Raw genomic sequence first — 18930 nt, 5'->3', positions numbered from 1 at the left:
AAAAAAAAAAAAAAAAAAAAAAAAGAAATGTCTGTGTATGTTCAGCTTTTTGACCTCCAAAAATTAAGAGCCCATTTTGGAATCAGACAACCTGCCTGATTCAGAGACAATCTGTGTTTGGTTCTACTCTGCTACTTCCAATGTGACTTTGGGAAATTCCCTTTGCTACTTTGAGTTCAACTTCCTCAACATTAGCCAGGACTAAACTGGAGATATGATATTATCATAACACACAGGACTGTTGCATAATTAAAGGATGAAAAACATTAAGCACTATCAGAGTTCAAAGGAAAAAGATTAACTCTAGTTTGGATGTAAGAGTGGGGATCATGTAAAGGAAATGAGTACTTCAAGTCTTGAAGGATAGAGAAGATTTAAAGAGGCAGAAGTGTGGAGATGATGTCCCAGATGGAGATAAGAACATAGGCAAGGACGATGAAGAGATGAGAAGGTATGAATTCTAAGTGCAGCTCTCAGGCTGGGCTTCAGAAGAGGGCTTAGGCAACAAGCTGGAGTGCAAGGCTGATGGCGGGAATGGAAACACTGAAACCCAAACTTGCATATCACGCCCGGATCATGAGCCTTGAATGCCAAGCCAGGGAACCCGTCCTTGACCTTAACAAAGAAAAATCACTGGGCTGGGTGTGGTGGCTCATGCCTGTAATCAAGTGCTTTGAGAGGCTGAGACGAGAGGACTGCTTAAGGTCAGGAGTTTGAAATCACCCTGGACAACACAGCAAGACTCTGTCCTCACAAAATTTTAAAAATTAGCTAGGCAGGATAGCACACCTGTAGTCCCAGCCACTCAGGAGGCTGAGGTGGGAGGATCACTTGAGCCCAGGAATTTAGGGTTACAGTGAGCTGTGATGGCACGCCTGCATTCCAGCCTGAGCAACAGAGCAAGGACATGTCTCAAAAATCAAATAAAATGAAATAAAATCACTAAAAGTTTGTATAGGTATAAAGTATAAAATCATACCATGTATGATTTAATCCAGATATATAATATAAATAAGACGGGGAAAAGAGAAATTTAGGAAGCTATTATAAGAAGACAAGACTCAACTAAGATGTGAGCAAAGGCCCTGGGTTCACAGTGCTATCTTTATATAAAGGAATGAACTACCACATTTATTTTCATGGCATCACCAACTTAAACACAGGCTACAGTATTCTGGAACCATCTCTGTATCAGTCAAATCAGATGGCCATAATACCATAGGCAAATACCATAATAAACACCATAGGCTCTGTGGTTTAAACATTAGTTTATTTCTCACAGCTCTGGAGGCTGGAAGTCCAAGATCAAAGTGTCGGCCAGCTCAGTTCCGGGACAGGGACCTCTTCCTGGCTTGCAGACAGCCACCTTTCTCTTGTTTCCTCACACCAGGGCAGTGGGAGCTCTCTGCTTTCTCTCTCTTTTTTTTTTTTTTTTTTTTTTTTTTTTAGTCTGTAGTGCAGTGGCACAATTTCAGCTCACTGCAACCTGCGACTCCCTGGTTCAAGCAACTCTCCTGCCTCAGCCTCCTGAATAGCTGGGATTACAGGCACGTGCCACCACACGCAACTAATTTTTGTATTTTTAGTAGAAACAGGGTTTCAGGATGGTCTCAATCTCCTGACCTCATGATCTGCCCACTCGGCCTCCCAAAGTGCTGGGATTGCAGGTGTGAGCCACCACACCCGGCCTGGTTTCTCTTCTTCTAAGGTCACTAATCCTGTCAGACCAGGGCCCACGCTCATGGCCTCATCTAACCCTAATCACCTCCCAAATGTCCTATCCCCCACTACCATCACACTGGCAGTTAGGGCTCCAGTACAAGAATCTGGGGGAGACATAAACGTTCAGTTTATAACAATGTCTTTTCAATCCTGTTGAAAAAGCAACCAAATGAGTAGGCGACAAAGTACCTTCTATGTAAACAAGTCAGGACTTTTCATATTTCTGCTAACACATTAAAGTCAATTTAAAATGTCTGATAACAAGAGTCAGAAGCAGAGATAAATGAAAGTTAGTTACTCTGCATTTTAGGCCCACATTGAGTTGTCTTCCAATGACATTGTGGCACAAAGAACACTGCTTTCTATTCCTTGTTTGGCCACCAAAGATGCTGGAACAGTTCCCTGTATTTCCATTTATCTTGAAAGTCACTGGGCTGACCTGGCAGACCTCCAAGGTCCCTTCCATTCACAAATTCCACAAATAACTTCCTACCAAGAGAGGCTACACAAATAAACTACACTGACGAAGGGGAAAGCTAACATTAGCAAACAATGAGATGCACACAAGACAAGAGGTATAGAGAAGTGGATCAACCACAAACTGGCAGACGATGAGCTGGCGGTGGATAAAAACACATTCCCTAAAGATGGACAGAGAGGCAATGGCGCTGAGGTAGTATTGTTGAAGATTTCCTATTTTAAATCTTCAAGATAAATGGCCCAATTGTTTATATTCATTCTGATTAAATGTGAACGTGAAAACTTCCTCCAGGGGACACAGACATCTAAAAAGTTCCCAATGTATCCAATTTGTCATTTGATATTTTTACTGACAAGAAAAATGAGGGACTGAATATACACACAGACCATGCCTGATCATATGTATAAAGACAGAACTCAGACCACAACCTGTAGCTGCCCACCCAGGAAACCAAACCCCTATCTACAGTAAACAGCCAGGAGGCCAGCCAGGCTAGCACATCAGACAGGAAGCCAGACTGCTCTCTCTCCACAACCCAGAAACTAAACCACAACTCTGTCCCACGTGGCCAGGACTTGACTCAAAACTGACCGCCACCCTAATTTTGGTCCCTATTTTCAGTTAGGATCATTCAGAGAAAGCCAAATGCACCCCTAACCAATCACATAGGACACCCCACTTCTGCACAGCCGCCTCCAGCCGCCACAACAGCCTCCACTGGGAGTCGTTCTTTTCCATCCTGAAGCTTCCCCACTCCTCATCCGCCACTCACTTGCATGTCAGTCTCTGCCACACGCAAGTGACGGTGCCGACTCCCTTGCCACAGCAGCTCTGAGAAAGTCGCCTCTGCCTGTCTCATGTGGGCGGCCTTCCTTTATGTCCCCCAAAGAATAAATCTTAAATGACGGGCTTCTCTCTATATGGCCAAGCTATACAATTCAGAAGCCCAGCATGGCAGATTCCAAGCCTGGAAAGACCATACACCCCTCAGGTCTTCTTTCCACAAAACACAGCTTCCTTGAATTCTTCAGTCACTCCGACCAACCAGGGAAGGAACCAGTGTTATGGAAAGATCAAGGGCCTTGAAGTCAAACTTCTGAGTTCATCAAGTACTTTTGCTTTCCACTTAAGAAATCACATGGCCTTGGCCAGGCGTGGTGGCTCACACCTCTAATCCCAGCACTTGGGGAGGCCGACTTGGGTGGATGACCCAAGGTTGGGAGTTCAAGACCAGCCTAACCAACATGGAAAAACCCCGTCCCTACTAAAAATACAAAATCAGCCTGGTGTGGTGGCACATGCCTGTCATCCAAGCTACTTGGGAGGCTGAGGCAGGAGAATCACTTGAACCTGGGAAGCAGAGGTTGTGGTGAGCCGAGATGGCGCCATTGCACTGCAGCCTGGGCAAGAAGAGCAAAACTCTGTCTCGAAAAAAAAAAAAAAAAAAACCAGCAACAACAACAAATGACATGACCTTGAACAATTTTCTTAACTTTTCTAAGCCTCTATCTTCATCTTCAATAAAATAATTTTACCTCCAAGATTGCATTAAATGGAATCCCACATGAAAAACAGCTGACAAATATTAGAGGCCCAACAGCTGTGCGCTCCTACTGCCGCCCCACTTTACCACAAAGGAGAAGCACAAGACATCCAGAAAAAGCCTGTTGATCCCTACACCTCAGCATCCTGTGTTCACACAAGGTGCAGTGGGATCCAGACTTGCCGGGGTCACCCAAATACAAGACACGTTTTGATTTTTCAACTTATGTACACATCACTTCTAACGTTCACCATGTATGATCCATAATTTAGAAGAGATTTTGTACACTACCCCGTGGTTCTATTTTAGCAGACTTAGATGTGCTATAATAGCTCACTCTGTTAAGCCCTCTTCAGTATCAAAAACAAAACTTTAATCTGTAACACGGTTATCAGCAGTGAAAGTGGAAAAGGTACCTATGAGTCAAAATGACCCTCTGCCCCGCCCCGCCCCACCCCACAAAAAGCTGTTCAGGAGTATTTGGGCTGGTTATGAGAATGCTGTCTGTATTCCCAGGGACAGACAAATGCCTACCCTGGTTAGAAGCTGCGCTGCTCAGCCTTCAGGGTAGAAAGCTCCCCACACCCTCTACCCAAGGAGAAGAGAAGCAAATGGGGTGGCCAGGCTCCAGGACGTGGACTGTTTAGTGTGGTTTCTGCAGTCCAGGTCACCGCCATGGGTGAAGCTTTTCCTTCCTTCTTTTCCACCCAAGTGCCCAAGGTCCTACGGCTGCTATAGGGCCTCTTCCCTAGGATGAGTCAGCCCAGCTATTCCCCTTCCCTCTTTTTTTTTTTTTTTTTTTGAGATGGAGACTCACTCTGTCACCTAAGTGGGAGTTCAGTGGTGCAATCTTAGCTCACTCCCACCTCTGCCTCCCGGGTTCAAACAATTCTCCTGCCTCAGCCTCCCAAGTACCTGAGATTACAAGCACCCAACACCATGCCAAGCTAATTTTTGTATTTTTAGTAGAGACAGTTTCAACTTGTTGGCCAGGCTGCTCTCGAACTCCCGACCTCAGGTGATCCACCTGCCTTGGCCTCCCAAAGTGCTGGGATTACAGGCATGAGCCACCGCATCTGGCCGAGTCAGCCCAGCAATACTGACTTTTTGTTCTGGCAAAATTACTGTCTTCCACGTCTACCTTCCAAGTAGCTAAATCAGAGATCTGGCCTTGGGGCAGGCTTGAAGAATCCCTGTTTTTGGTCCTCGAGAGGTCCCACCAGGGTCTGGGACAATTCCAAGACTTGTGCCCTTAAAAAGGAAAGAAACCTCACATACATGGCTCTCACAGAGCTCAGGCAGACCTCAGGCAAGGCTTGGCAGGCGGCCCTAAGGTTTGGGTGTGCCATCTATGATAACAGCCAAGAGATCTGAAGCCAGCTGTCTGGGTTCAAACCTCAATTCCAACACCACTGGCTGTGTGATGTTAGACGACGTCCCCAGCCTCTCTGTGGTTCAGTTTCCTCACTGTAAAAGGGCCACAATAATAGAGCTGCTCTAAAAATTAAGTGAATTAGTGCGTAAAAGGTATTTAGAACAATGCTTGGCACATGGGGGAGTTTAACAGACACGTATTGAACAGAATAACTTAGCAATTACTAAATACACTCATGCAGGCCAGGCGTGGTGGCTCACACCTGTAATTCCCAAACTTTGGGAGGCTGAGGCGAGAGGGTCACTTGAGCCCAGGAGTTTGAGACTAGCATGGGCAACACAGCAATATTCCATCTCTAAAAATAAAACATACATGTATATATACACTCATACATTCACAGTGCATTTATAATATGCAAAATAGCTGGAATACAGACTTAACTATTCACAATGGTTACTTCTAGAGAAGGGGGAATGCAAATTTCAGATTTTTACCCCACACATATATTCTTGTATTATCTGAAATATTGAAGCAAATTGTACGTATAAATTTGCCCCAAAACACATAGCAGAACAATGTAGTTTTGACTCAAAAATCTTCAAATCACGATGGAATTGTCTTGTGAAAGTAAAGTTAGAGAGATGAAAAGTCTCCCTCCAACATAAATACTCTTTCATATGACCTATATGACACAAACCAATGCAGACATCCCAATCCTTTCCCTACTGTCATGAGAAGTTTTCAGTGAACTGCATTCCCCTTTACAAACTAGATGATAGTTACAGTTACTAGGCAAGAACGTGGAACTAGTTCTGCTTTTTCAAAGGCCAATGTTCCTCACATAACAGCAATGCATTCTTCAACCGGTCAACTGCCCACAACACCTGAAGTGACAGACGCAAAGTGCTTGGCACTTACTTACTCCTACCGGTTTATTACAAAGAAGAGAACACAGGAACAGCCAAATGCAAGAGACGCACAGAGCACACCATGGGGCAGAGAGGTCGGGGCTCCCATGCCATCCCTGGAAGTGCCACCTCCCCAGCACGAGTTCAGCAAACCAGAAGCTCTCCAAACCCAATATTTAGAGGGATTTATGGAGTTTTAAACAGACATGATTAAGTCATTGGCCACCCGTGACTAGCTCAATCTCCAGCCTGTCTCGTCTCCCCTCCCAGAGGTAGGGGTGAGGCTGATACATCCAACTCTTTAATCATGACTCATCTTTCTGGCAACCGGCCCTGATCGTGAACCTGTCCAGGGGCCCGAAGCCACCTGTCATCTCATTATCATACAAAAGACACTCCTATCACCCCAGAGATTCCAAAAGTCTTAGAAGCTCTTGTGTCAGGTATTGAAACCTAAGACCAAATATTACAACCAATGATGTTCCTATCGCTCAGGAAGTTACAATGGTTTAGAAGCTCCGGGCCAAAAACCAGGAAGAATACTAAATAGATACACTATTGTACTATGTATCCCACTATCATGATAATTTTTTTTGAGACAGAGTCTACCTCTGTTGCCCAGTTTGGAGTGCAGTGGTGCGATCTCAGCTCATGGTGCGATCTCAGCTCACTGCAACCTCCACCTCCCAGGTTCAAGCAATTCCTGTGCCTCACCCTCCTGAGTAGCTGGGACTACAGGTGTGCAATACTACAACTCACTAATTTTGGCATTTTTTAGTAGAGACAGGTTTCACTGTGTTAGCCAGGCTGGCCTTCAACTCCTGGCTTCAAGTGATCTGCCCGCCTCAGCCCCCCAAAAATCTGAGATAAGTCATGAGCCACCATGCCTGGCCTCACTATCACAATAATTATACTGAGAGGATGGGGGAGAAAAACATGGGCAACAGGAAGAGCGGGGAGGGTAAGCAACCTGAATCCTTGTCTTCCACAGTAGGCCATCTCCCTGTCTTCAAACAATCTACAAGAACCAGCTAAAACATAAACACAGTAACCTCCCAGGAGCAGGGATCAGAGTAGAGAAGCGTAAGGTAGGGGATTGCTGGGTGTTCTCCTAAGTCTTGTTAATTTCTGACTCGTAGAGCTGTGTGCCTGTATAACTTTGCTAAAAATGAATATTTACCTGTAATCCCAGCACTTTGGGAAGCGAAGATGGGCAGATTACGAGGTCAGGAGATCAAGACCATCCTGGCTAACACGATGAAACCCCATCTCTACTAAAAATACAAAATATTAGCCAGGCGTGGTGGCGGGCACCTGTAGTCCCAGCTACTTAGGAGGCTGAGGCAGGAGAATGGTGTGAACCCAGGAGGCAGAGCTCGCAGTGAGCTGAGACCACGCCACTGCACTCCAGCCTGGGTGACAGAGCGAGACTCCATCTAAAAAAAAAAAAAAAAAAAAAAAAGAGTATTTAATTTTTAAACAAAATCTGATACTAAGTGATATGGTTTTTTGTTTTTATTTGAGAGAGGGTCTTCCTCTGTTGCCCAGGCTGGAGTGTTGTGGTGCAATTATAACTTACTACAGCCTCAAATTCTTGGGATCAGGTGATCAACCTCCAGAGCAGATAGAACCACAGGTGTGCACCACCACGTCCATCCTTTTTTTTTTTTTTTTTTTTGGTACAGTTGGAGGTCTGGCTATGTTGCTGGTCTTTAACTCCTGACCTCAGTGGATCCTATTGCCTCAGCCTCCCTAAGTGCTGGGATTACAGGTGTGAGCCACCACACCAGGCCCAAGTGGCGTATTCCAACATTTTTTGGAATCCAACCACTTTGAAAATGTATGGAGAGCTATAAATCATCTCCCGATAAACACATGGATGCATATACACACAATTGTTGCACAGGATTTTGGGGACGTCACAAATTTCTGAGAGCTGGGTTAAGAACCTTAGGATTATGGATTCTGATTTCTCTATTTTTTCTTTTTTTTTTTTTGAGACAGCGTCTTGCTTTGTCGTCCGGGCTGGAGTGCAGTGGCGGGATCTCAGCTCACTGCAAGCTCTGCCTCCCAGGTTCACGCCATTCTCCTGTCTCGGCCTCCCGAGTAGCTGGGACTACAGGCGCCTGCCACCATGCCCGGCTGATTTTTTGTATTTTTAGTAGAGTCAGGGTTTCACTATAGCCAGGTTGGTCTCAATATCCTGACCTCATGATCTGCCCTCCTCGGCCTCCCAAAGTCTGGTATTACAGGTGTGAGCGACCGTGCCCGGCCCTAGATTCTGGTTTATTAAAGGAAATGTATTTCAAGTCAGAGCTTGTCATTTATTGCACAGGAAAATAAAAACTTCATTTAAAAAATCAAAAACACCCACATGATAAAATGAGGTCCTGCTTGCTTTTAAACTACTTGGTGACCACCATCAGTTATTTTCTTGACCACAGGATGCACCTTATTCCTAACTATGAAAAAAGGTACAAACATTGTTTATTGGGCTTTTGGCTTCAGCCTTGAAACAACCGGATTCTCTCAAACTCAGGAATGTGAATCGCTGTTGGGCTGATGCAGCTGTTTCCATTCTAGAAATGGACCTGGAATCATGTACTTTTCACCCATGGAGAGTCCTTTGTGTAAAACTTGAAAAGGCAAGGTCCCAAATTTCCCATATGGGTGTTTCTTCCATTAGAGGAATTACTCTAATGACTTCTTAGCAAAACTTACTTAATCAGGTGGTTTTGATTATGGGTATAATCAGGGCAGGCCATCAAAATACTCCAAAACACAAAGTTTAGCTCCATTTCTGACGGACCTGTCTCCACTGCTATCAGTCTCACCAACAGCCTCACATCAAGTCAGAGGAACGGTTTTTTCATTTAAGAAGGATCTTCATGGCTGGGTGCGGTGGCTCATGCCTGTAATCCTATCACTTTGGGAGGCCAAGGTGGGTGGATCACGAGGTCAGAAGTTTGTGACCAGTCTGGTCAACATACTGAAACCCCGTCTGTACTAAAAATACAAAAATTAGCCGGGCTTGGGGGCACTTGCCTGTGGTCCCAGCTACTCAGGAGGCTGAGGCAGGAGAACTGCTTGAACCCGGGAGGTGGAAGTTGTGGTGAGCCAAGATCGCACCACTGCACTCCAGCCCGGGCAACAGAATGAGACTCCATCTCAAAAAAAACAAAACAAAACAAAAAAAACAAACAAACAAAAAAAAGAAAGGTCTTCATGTTCCTGCCAATTTGCAAAAAAAAAAAAAAAAAAAAAAAAAAAAAAGGTATCTGTTAACCAGAGGCAATGAAAAGCACCTCCCAGGCTGCTGTAGTAAGTGGGTCGGTAACTGTGGTGGGGGATGCCAACCCCCGAGACCTGTGACTATGTCACGCAGCAAAAGCGCTTTGCCACAGGCCTTAGGAGAAGTAGGCTGGGCTATCCAGGTAGGTCCAATCCAATCCCATGAGCCTCTAAAAGCATAGAACTGTCCAGGCGAGGTGGCTCACGCCTGTAATCTCCGCACTTTGAGAGGCTAAGGCAGGCGGATCACGAGATCAAGAGATGGAGACCACCCTGGTTAAAATGGTGAAACCCCATCTCTACTAAAAATACAAAAATTAGTTGGGCATTATGGCGGGCACCTGTAGTCTCAGCCACTCAGGAGGCTGAAGCAGGAGAATCACTTGAACCCCGGAGGCAGAGGTTGCAGCGAGCTGAGATCACGCCACTGCACTCCAGCCTGGCCAACAGTGCGAGACTCCATCTCAAAAAGTATTTTAAAATAGGGCATAGAACTTTCTCCAAGTGGAAGAAGAGAAATGCACACAGGGGAACTGGAGAGCCTGACCAGGTCCCTGGCCCAGCTAGTCCTGAGCTGATGGGACCACGTGCAAAGACTAGATGGAGGCCTCAGGAACTGAGGGCAGCCCCCAACAGATGGCCAGCAAGGGAACAGACACCTCAGTCCTGCAACCACAGGGAACTATATTTGGCCAAAAGCACTTGGAAACAATTCTCCAATGAGGAATGCAGCCCAGACTACATGGTGATTTTTGCCCAGTGACACCCACATCAGACTTCTGCCCCACAGAACTGTGAGATGATACAATTTCAATTGTTTTAAGCCATGAAATACGTGGAAATGTGGTAAAGCAGCAACAGAAATGAATACAATGATTTACGTGGAAACCCCTAGAAGAGTGTCTGGCACGGTGTTGTCACCTGACAAGCGTTTCCTGATTTCCTTACATCACAAGGCAGGGCTGGCCACACTCCATCCAAAAGAGATGATAGACTTGCTCTGACAAAGCAGATTCAGTGAATTACAAATGGCCCAGAACACCTACAAATTTTAGGTTTCAGGTAAGTGATTGCCTTTCTTTTGACTTAGAAATCTCCCAATGCTCATCTTACTGATAAACTCTAAGGACCAGGCAGGAGACTAAACACCAGACAAACCCAGCCCCAGATGTCCTGAGGGAGCCCATCCCAGCACTTACTCCGCTGCACTGAAATGATGTCCAGGTCAGTTTATCCCACTAGACCAAGAACTCCAGCTCTCCATGTGTGAGTCACCAGTGCTGCCTCTGCATCTCTGCTTCTCTGCTTCTATGACGGTGCTTCTGCACTTCACAGGAAATCTGTATCAATGTTTGTCAACACTATATATGACAGTAGAACTTAATATCTGCACAGAAAATTTAAGTTCTCTGAGGACCAGGGCCGGGTTTATTAGCCTTTGTACTCCCACTGCCACTGTCTGGGACATCAGAGGCACTCGGTAGAAGTTGGTGAAGAGAAAGAAAAGGCAGAGGAGAGACAGGAAAGCAGGACCAACACCGCAGACACAGATTCTCAGGTGGCTGGAGGAGAGGCAGGGCAGAGAAACTTCCTGGATGTTGGAATGGGGTTCACTGTGATACCTGCTGCTGGATTTCAAATGTCAAAGGTGATGCTTTGCTGACCTTGACCTCTGACTGCCCTTTAACTGCCCTTTAGCTTTCCCAACCTCAAGAGAGGGCACTTAGAAACTGCAATGTCAAGAAATTATGCTTCATTAAAGCATGGGAATGTTATTTACATGGACGCTCATTACTTCATTTTTTACATGGGAATGTAAATAATTGAAGAGATTGTTAAAGACTAAATCATGCACATTCAATAACTTTGTAAAATATTAATGATAACTGAAACACAAATTTTGATGGTCCCCCAAAATGCTAAAATATAAAACAATACCGGCCAATTAAAGCTAGAAAACAATCCTAATGAAGCTCCCCAACAGACCCATTAAAACTTCTCTGTACATTAAACATTTGGGATTTCAAAGGAAAACCCAGATTCATTCCATTCTTAATACGGCGTTTAAAAAAAAAATCTTAGGTAATACAATATTTCATTTAAAATTTACAAAATTCCATTACACTCATGATTTCATTTCATCCTCAAAACAATCTCCTGAGTTAGGCAGAACAGGTATTACTAACAAATGACTCCATTTTACAGGTGAGGGAACTGAAGTTCAGAAAGTACTTGGACTTAACAAAAGCTTTAATAGGGCCACATATCGAAACCAAATCCTCTGCTCAAAAGAACTAGAATAAGTTATCTTTTACATATTATTCATACTTATATCCTATCAACACCCCAAAATGTTTTGAGGTAGCCTGCAATAATAGACACCTATCCAATAAAAACATTAAAATGAAAAACAGGTGGTAAAAAAAAAAACAGCAGGTGACATGGGAGACAGACAAAGGTAGATACCAAAGACTGAGACTTAGAATCTAAGAAAACTTCATCTCTGACCTTCCAGTTCCAGGGAGATAATACGAAAGGAAACAAGATGGTTTATAGACTCATAAACTGACAAAAGAGAGGTTGCATCAGTTCTTAATTATGAAACGCTCCTGGCAGCTACAGCAAATCTCTAGGACAACATACCAATGGCATCAAAGCAAGAGTATACTTCAGTGATAGAGTGAATTAAGTTCCCTGTTTGGGACCCAGGCCAGGGCTAGAGAAAAGAACTCTGAAATGTAGAGCTCAAAAATATATCCTCTGTCGGCCAGGCACAGTGGCTCACACCTGTAATCCCCAGCACTCTGGAAGGCCGAGGCGGGCAGATCACGAAGTCAGGAGATGGAGACCATCCTGGCTAGCACAGTGAAATCCTGTTTCTACTAAAATACAAAAAATTAGCAGGGCATGGTGGTAGGCGCCTATAGTCCCAGCTGCTAGAAAGGCTGAGGTAGGAGAATGGAGTGAACCCAGGAGGCGGAGCTTGCAGTGAGCGGAGATCCTGCCACTGCGCTCCAGCCTGGTCAACAGAGCAAAACTCCGACTCCAAAAAACAAACAAACAAACAAAATATATATACACACACACACACACCCAGTGTCTTCTCCATACCCAAGTGTCCCCTTCTGTGAGAGACTTCCTTATACCATTGCGGGGAAGAGAATTTTTCTCTGCTATATTTGCTTGAAAGAATTAAAGGCGTAGGGCAAAAATTCTTGGAAATTATGTGGTTTACGATCCTCAAAAGTGAGAAAAATGAAGCCCAGAAGAGAAGACCTTCCAGGAAAATTCCAGAGCCTGTGGTAGACCCGGTACATTGTTTCTGTTTTTGTTTTGATAGGAAGTCTCACTCTATGGCCCAGGCTGGAGTGCAGAGGAGCCATTTCACTCACTGTAACCTCTGCCTCCTGGGTTCAAGCTATTCTCCTGCCTCAGTCTCCTGAGTAGCTGCGATTACGGGAGCCCACCACCACGCCCAACTAATTTTTCTATTTTTAGTAGAGACATGTTGGTCAGGTTGGTCTCGAACTCCTGACCTCAAGTGATCCACCTGCCTAGACCTCCCAAAGTCCTGGGATTACAGGCGTGAGCCACAGCACCCAGCAGACCTGGTAAGTTTTCATCCAGTACTCTGAACTATGCAACAAACACTAGGAAGTAAGAGAAAAAAAATTAATCTAAAAACCCTCTGGAGAGTCAAAGAATTGCAGATTTTAAATAGCATGAATACTTGGATTCATGGTATTGAAAAAGGACCTCGCACTTACCCGCATGTACAAACTGCCTGCCCATCTCTATCAGAGTATTGTTCAAGCTGTGCTACAGTTAACTATGTACTGCCCAAAGCCAATCTGTCCCTGCAGATCATAAGCTCTTAAAGACCAGGACTTCAGGAGAACAAGCAAAACTTCAGAGAGAAGGGAGCCACCGAATCAGAGTTCATAGCAATGGGTCGGCAGGAGCTGATGACTGGAGGTGGGCTGTAGCCTTGGGGTCTGGGACAGCAGAGGGCAGAGAAGGCAAAAGGGCCTGCATGACATGCTACAGGGCTAGGAGCCACAGCTGCAGTGATTAGTTCAGTTTTGTCTCGTATGCCTGTCACTTATACACCATCTCTTGTTCAGAAAGAACTTCAGGTTGAGTATTTGGACTCCTTGAGCCTTCTGCTGTTTGTCTCCAGGACGTTTAACACCCTTAAAAGGGGAAAACTGTTAAATTCGATTTTGCTTTCTGGGACATTACAGGTTTTTCAAAAGTTTGATGAAAGCATTCACTAAGGAGTGATTCCACTTTCTCTGGTGGCTGAGAAATATGCGTCTGAGGGGCAGCATCAGGTCTCCCAAACAAGCTGAGGTCGGAGTCTCCCCGCCTATGGACCTCACCTTGGCTCCCCCCTCATAAATCTGACCTCTAACTGTAACTGCCTTGGCCTCATTCCGTGGGTGTGGATGCTCCTGCTTGAAACATATTTTCAGCCCGCCAAATTCTTGGGAGAGTTTCTTCCACTCTCCAGGCGCTGAGGGCCACAAAGTTCAATCTGGCTTTCCAGATTTTTTTTTCTTCCCATTACTAACGGAAGAAATCAAGAAGCGCCAGGCAGAAGAGCCCTGCTCTCACCAATCAGAGCCCAGCCAAAGGATAGAGCAGGAAGTGCGGCGGTGGGACCCGCGGTGACAAACCCCTCGCTCCCCAGGACCCGCTGGCCTGGGCAGAGGTCGGTGAGGCCGCTGCGTGACAGCTCCGGGCCCGCGCCTTCCACTTTCTCCCGCCCAGCAAGTGAGAGGATAAATCATGAAGCGGGGGCAGTGCGCCCCCAGCAACTGCGCACCCCGCGCACAGACCCCCACTACACGCGCGTCCCAGGCGGGTCGACCCAGACAAGTCACGGGGCAGCGCACAGCCCCACTAGCAGGGCAGCCAGGACCCACGCGCGCGGGTCCACGCAGCCACCTATATAAGTGACAAAACACTCAGGAAGCCATCATGAGGGGCCAGGAAAGAGCCCCCACCCAGAGTCACGGACTCCCTCGTCTGAGGGTCCGCGCAGCGCAGTCCCCTCGGTGAGTCTGGCGAAGCAGCCTCACTGCGAGGGAGGGCGGGGAGGACGTTGGAGTCTCCACACGCGGTGACCCGGACCCCGTTCCATGAGTGGGTCCATGCAGGGCCCACTCTGCCGCACGTGGGGACGAGCCAGGCCGCGGAGGACCGGGCAGAAGCCAGCGCCCGGGTCCATGCAGTCCCCCCCGCGGCAGACGCGGGGAGCCGGGGAGCAGTGGGGACCGGCCCGCACCCGCAGGCCGCCGGGGACCCCGCGCTGGCCCACCCGAGGCGGAGACAAAACCCAGGCGCAGGGACCCGGGATCCCGACCCCGGACCCTGCGGAGCCCAGCTCGGAGCCGCCACGCCCGGCGCAGAGACCCCCGCCCGGTCCGGAAACCCCGTCGCGGCCTCAACAAGGGAGCCCCCGGGCGGGGCCGCCGCCGCCGCTTCAGCCCGTGTTCCCATCTCAGGATCCTGGGATCAAGGAGCTGCAGCTGGCGCTGGGCTGAGGCCGGGACACACACCACGCTGGTGTAGAGAGCCCCGCCCGCCGCCCCGCCCCCAGCCAATGAGGAGCAGGCTGTGCAGAGAGGGCGGGGCCTTAGGTAACAGAGGGAGGTTGGGTCGGGCGGTGGGACTGGGCACGCGGGGTCTCGCGAGAGGACCGGAGCCAAGAGCTGGCCGGATCCTGGCCTCCTAGAAGACCCAGCTCAACGTCCACCTGGAGTCTGCTCTACAGGACACGCTCATCTCAAGCCCATAACTCAGACTTTTAGGCCAGAGAGGGAGAGACAGGCTTGCTTTACAAAAAGTGGAACTGAGGTCCAAGGAATAGGATTGCCTGCTGCCCGAAGTCACGTAGTCCCATTCACTCGTTCACCTTGTCATTCAGCAAACATTTGGAAGCACCTATGATGGGCGGTAGGAGTGAAGTAGGGCCGGGTGCGGTGGCTCACGCATGTAATCCCGGCACTTTGTGGGACCAAGGCAGGTGGATCACTTGAGGCCAGGAGTTTGAAACCAGCCTGGCCAACAAGATGAAACCCCATCTCTGCTAAAAATACAAAAACTTAGCCGATCGTGGTCGCGCATACCTGTGGTCCCAGCTACTGGGAAGGCTGAGGCAGGAGAATCATTTGAACCCGGGAGGAGGAGGTTACAGTGAGCTGAGATGGTGCCATTGCATGCGCTCCAGCCTGGGCGACAGAGTGAGACTCTGTCTCCAAAAAAAAAATAAAAATCAAAAATAATAATAATAGATGGGAAGTAGAAGCGAACTTAGGCCTTCCCTGAAGGAGCTCGGCCAAGGAGTACCTGAAATGCCTCTGCATCTCTTTAAGGTCTGATAAAGGAACCAGGAGCGAGAACAAATCACTTCCCTTTCCTGCCTCAGAGCTTTCATGTGTTTGCTTCTCCTCGACTGAAATGCCAAGTACCAATCGTATTCATTTATTTATAGAAATGAGGTCTAACTATATTGCCCAGGCTGATCTCAAACTCCTGGCCTCAAGCTATCCTCTCATCTCAGCCTCCCAAAGTGTTGGGATTACAGGCATGAACCACTGTCCCCAGCCCTGATCGTCTTTAAAACCTCTTTCCTCATCTTCTTTGAGCTTCCTGCATCATGTGACTCCACACCCTTGGTTTTCCTGTACCTCCACAGCTGCTCCTCTGTGGGTACCGGGGACCCACCCCGTTCACTGCCCAACTTGTGTATGTCTGGGCTCAGGCCAAATGCCCTTCCATTTGCAGTGGGCACTGCAACAGGAAATCTCACGCCCTTCCGGGCTTCACAAACTATCCACATGCTCTGCTGCCTGCCAGAGACATCTATCCCAGTCAGATGCCCAGCCCTCACCTTTCCCAAAGCCCCAGTTGGACACAGGGAAGCATCTCAAATTTTCTGTGGGCCAAAACAGAGTGCTTTGTTAGTGCCCTGACTTGCTCATCCATATTCTTGTGATTCTCTGTAAACAGCCCTTCCATCCACCCAACTGCAGAGGTGAAAATCTCAAATCCTCCTCCAGTCCTTCCTCCTCGAACCTCTCATGCAGCCCTCTGCCTTCCTAGGACGCTGAGCAACCCTCACTCCCAGTGCCAGCTGGGGTGCTGAGTGGCTGCCACCCACTTGGCATGAAGTGTGACCTCTCGCCCGGTGTGGTGGCTTACGTCGGTAGTCACAGCCCTTTGGAAGGCTGAGGCAGGCAGATCGCTTGAGGCCAGGAGACTGGGAGCAGCCTGGTAAATATGGTGAAACTAAAATACAACAATTAGCCAGGCATGGTAATGCGTGCCTATCATCCCAGCTACCCTACCCAGGAGGCAGAGGCAAGAAAATTGCTTGAACCTGGGAGGCACTGGTTGCAGTCAGCCAAGGTCACACCACTGCATTCCAGGCTGGGCAACAGAGTGAGACTCTGTTGCAAATTAAAAACCAACCAACCAAACAAACAAACACAAAAAAAGAAGACGAAGTGTGACCTCTCTAAGGCAAGGCAGTGTCCCACTCTGATTCAATTCCATGTGCAAAACAGGACCTGAACCCTGAAATCACTCACTCAGGGAGGCTGCTGGGATGGGTGGATGCACAGTTAAGGCCTTCATGGTGGCTGGGGCTGACCCCATCCCCATCGCTCTTCCCACACACACCTGCACATTCATCACTCCCACGCTCGCACCCACCACTGAAAGCCTGGCCCCTAATCTGATTTGCCTAACGAGGTCCCCAGATGAACAACACATGCTTCCCTACTTCTCCCCTGCTAGGGCCCCACCGTGTTCTGGGATGTACTCAGGGATCAGGAGAACAAAATCTCAGGAAGTGAAAGGACATTCCAGGGTGCAGGCCTCTGCATCCTCCTCCATGCCCTCAGCCCTGCCTGACACACCCTCACCCCTGTACCTGGCCAGCTCCTACCAACCCTTAAATTCTCACCAAGTTCTGTGGTGGCAGCCACACCCTAAAGTGACTGAACCCCCAATAACCTATGCCCTTGCATAGACTTCCTGACCTTGGGTACAAGCAAAACCGGTGACTGGCTTCTAACCCATAGAGCCTGGCAAAAGCAATGGGATGTAACTGTCACAGTGCATCACCTTCGCACACTAGAGAGAAAGGTTCCGCCTGCAGGTGCTGCAGGAGGGAGATGCTGTGCTGAGAACGGACCTTTGGAGGGGCCCCATAGGCAAGGAAGCAAAAAGCTGGGTCCTTTCCAAGTGGGTCCGAGGAAATGAATTCTGTCAATAACCTCAGCGGACCTGGAAATGGATTCTGCCCTGGTGGAGCCTCAGATGAGGAAGCAGCCCAGCTGCTTAGCGTGAGATCCCAAACACTGGACCCGCTAAAATGTGCTCAACTCCTAGCTTGCCAAAATTGGCTTAAAGGTGTGTGTTGTTTTAAGCTTCTAAGTTTTTAGTTATTCCCTATGAAAGTGTTAAAATATGAGACAATAACTTAGGTCCCCTCCCCATCACATACATTCTTCTTTCTGGCATTCATTACAATTATGCTGATGGATTTAAAATCTCCCTCTTGACTGGGTGCAGTGGCTCAGGAGTTCCAGACCAGCCTGGCTAACGTGGTGAAATCCCATCTCTACTGAAAATACAAAAATTAGCTAGACGTGGTGGTGGTGCATACCTGTAATCCCAGCTACTCGGAAGACTGAGGCAGTAGAACTGCTTGAATCCAGGAGGCAGAGGTTGCAGTGAGCCGAGATTACAATATTGAACTCCAGCCTGAGTGACAAGAACAAAACTCTGTCTCAAAAAAAAAAAAAAAAAAAAAAAATTGTCTCTTGCCACTAGCATGAAGGTCCCATGAGAAGAAAAATGGAAACTCTTGCTCATAACAGCGCCCCAAATGCCCAGCACGGTGTAGCTCTAGGGCAGTTGGTCGATGTTGGACGTTGCTGGTTGGAGGGCCCAGCTGATCCTCCCAGCTGCCTTCTCCCTGGTCAGGTTCCATTATAAAGAACAGAATAGTTTCTTGCCTTCCCGGAGTCCCTCTTGGGGATTGGCCAAGTGACATTGTCCTGCCCCGGGAGACATAAGTGGAAGTTGGCTGAAAGGTTTCTAGCCGTGGTGTGCTGGGGCGATATGAACCAGGACATGAGAGCTGACCGTCCATTGTTCGGGAATCCTGCAAGTTGATTTCTCAACACATTCAGTACTTAAAAATATTAAATAATATAAACACGCAAATTAAAAAATGCATTAGACCAGATGCAGTGGCCCACGTCTAACACATTGGAAGCCTGAGGTAGGAAGATCACTTGAGCCCAGGAGTTCAAGACCAGCATAGGCTAAAAAGGAAGACCCTGTCTCCACAAAACATTTTAAAAATTAGCTAGGCATGGTGTTGTGTGCGTGCAATCCTAGCCACTCAGGAGGCTGAGGTGGGAGGATCGCTTGAGCCATCTGTTCAAGGCTCCAATGAGCTATGATAGTGCCACTGCACTCCAGCCTGGGTGACAGAGCCAGATCCTGTCTCAGAAATAAACATATTTCATATATTAATAAATTTATAATAAATGTATATTTATATACACATTTATGTATTATAATTCTA

At 47.5% G+C, this 18930-nt stretch overlaps 1 long non-coding RNA gene across 1 annotated transcript in view; it reads right to left on the bottom strand.

Moving 5' to 3' along the window:
- LOC113220035 overlaps window positions 1–18061 on the bottom strand; it is a 24365-nt gene extending 6304 nt beyond the window's left edge. Inside the window, exon 1 of the long non-coding RNA XR_003306996.1 lies at window positions 18001–18061. This is a non-coding gene — a long non-coding RNA (uncharacterized LOC113220035). The remainder of the gene's footprint in view (window positions 1–18000) is intronic.
- Window positions 18062–18930: the final 869 nt, after the last annotated feature.

This window comes from Piliocolobus tephrosceles, unplaced genomic scaffold (assembly GCF_002776525.5).
Source record: "Piliocolobus tephrosceles isolate RC106 unplaced genomic scaffold, ASM277652v3 unscaffolded_258, whole genome shotgun sequence".
In the NCBI taxonomy this organism is placed as follows: Eukaryota; Metazoa; Chordata; class Mammalia; order Primates; family Cercopithecidae; genus Piliocolobus; species Piliocolobus tephrosceles.
This window is presented reverse-complemented; position numbering and strand designations above follow the sequence as displayed.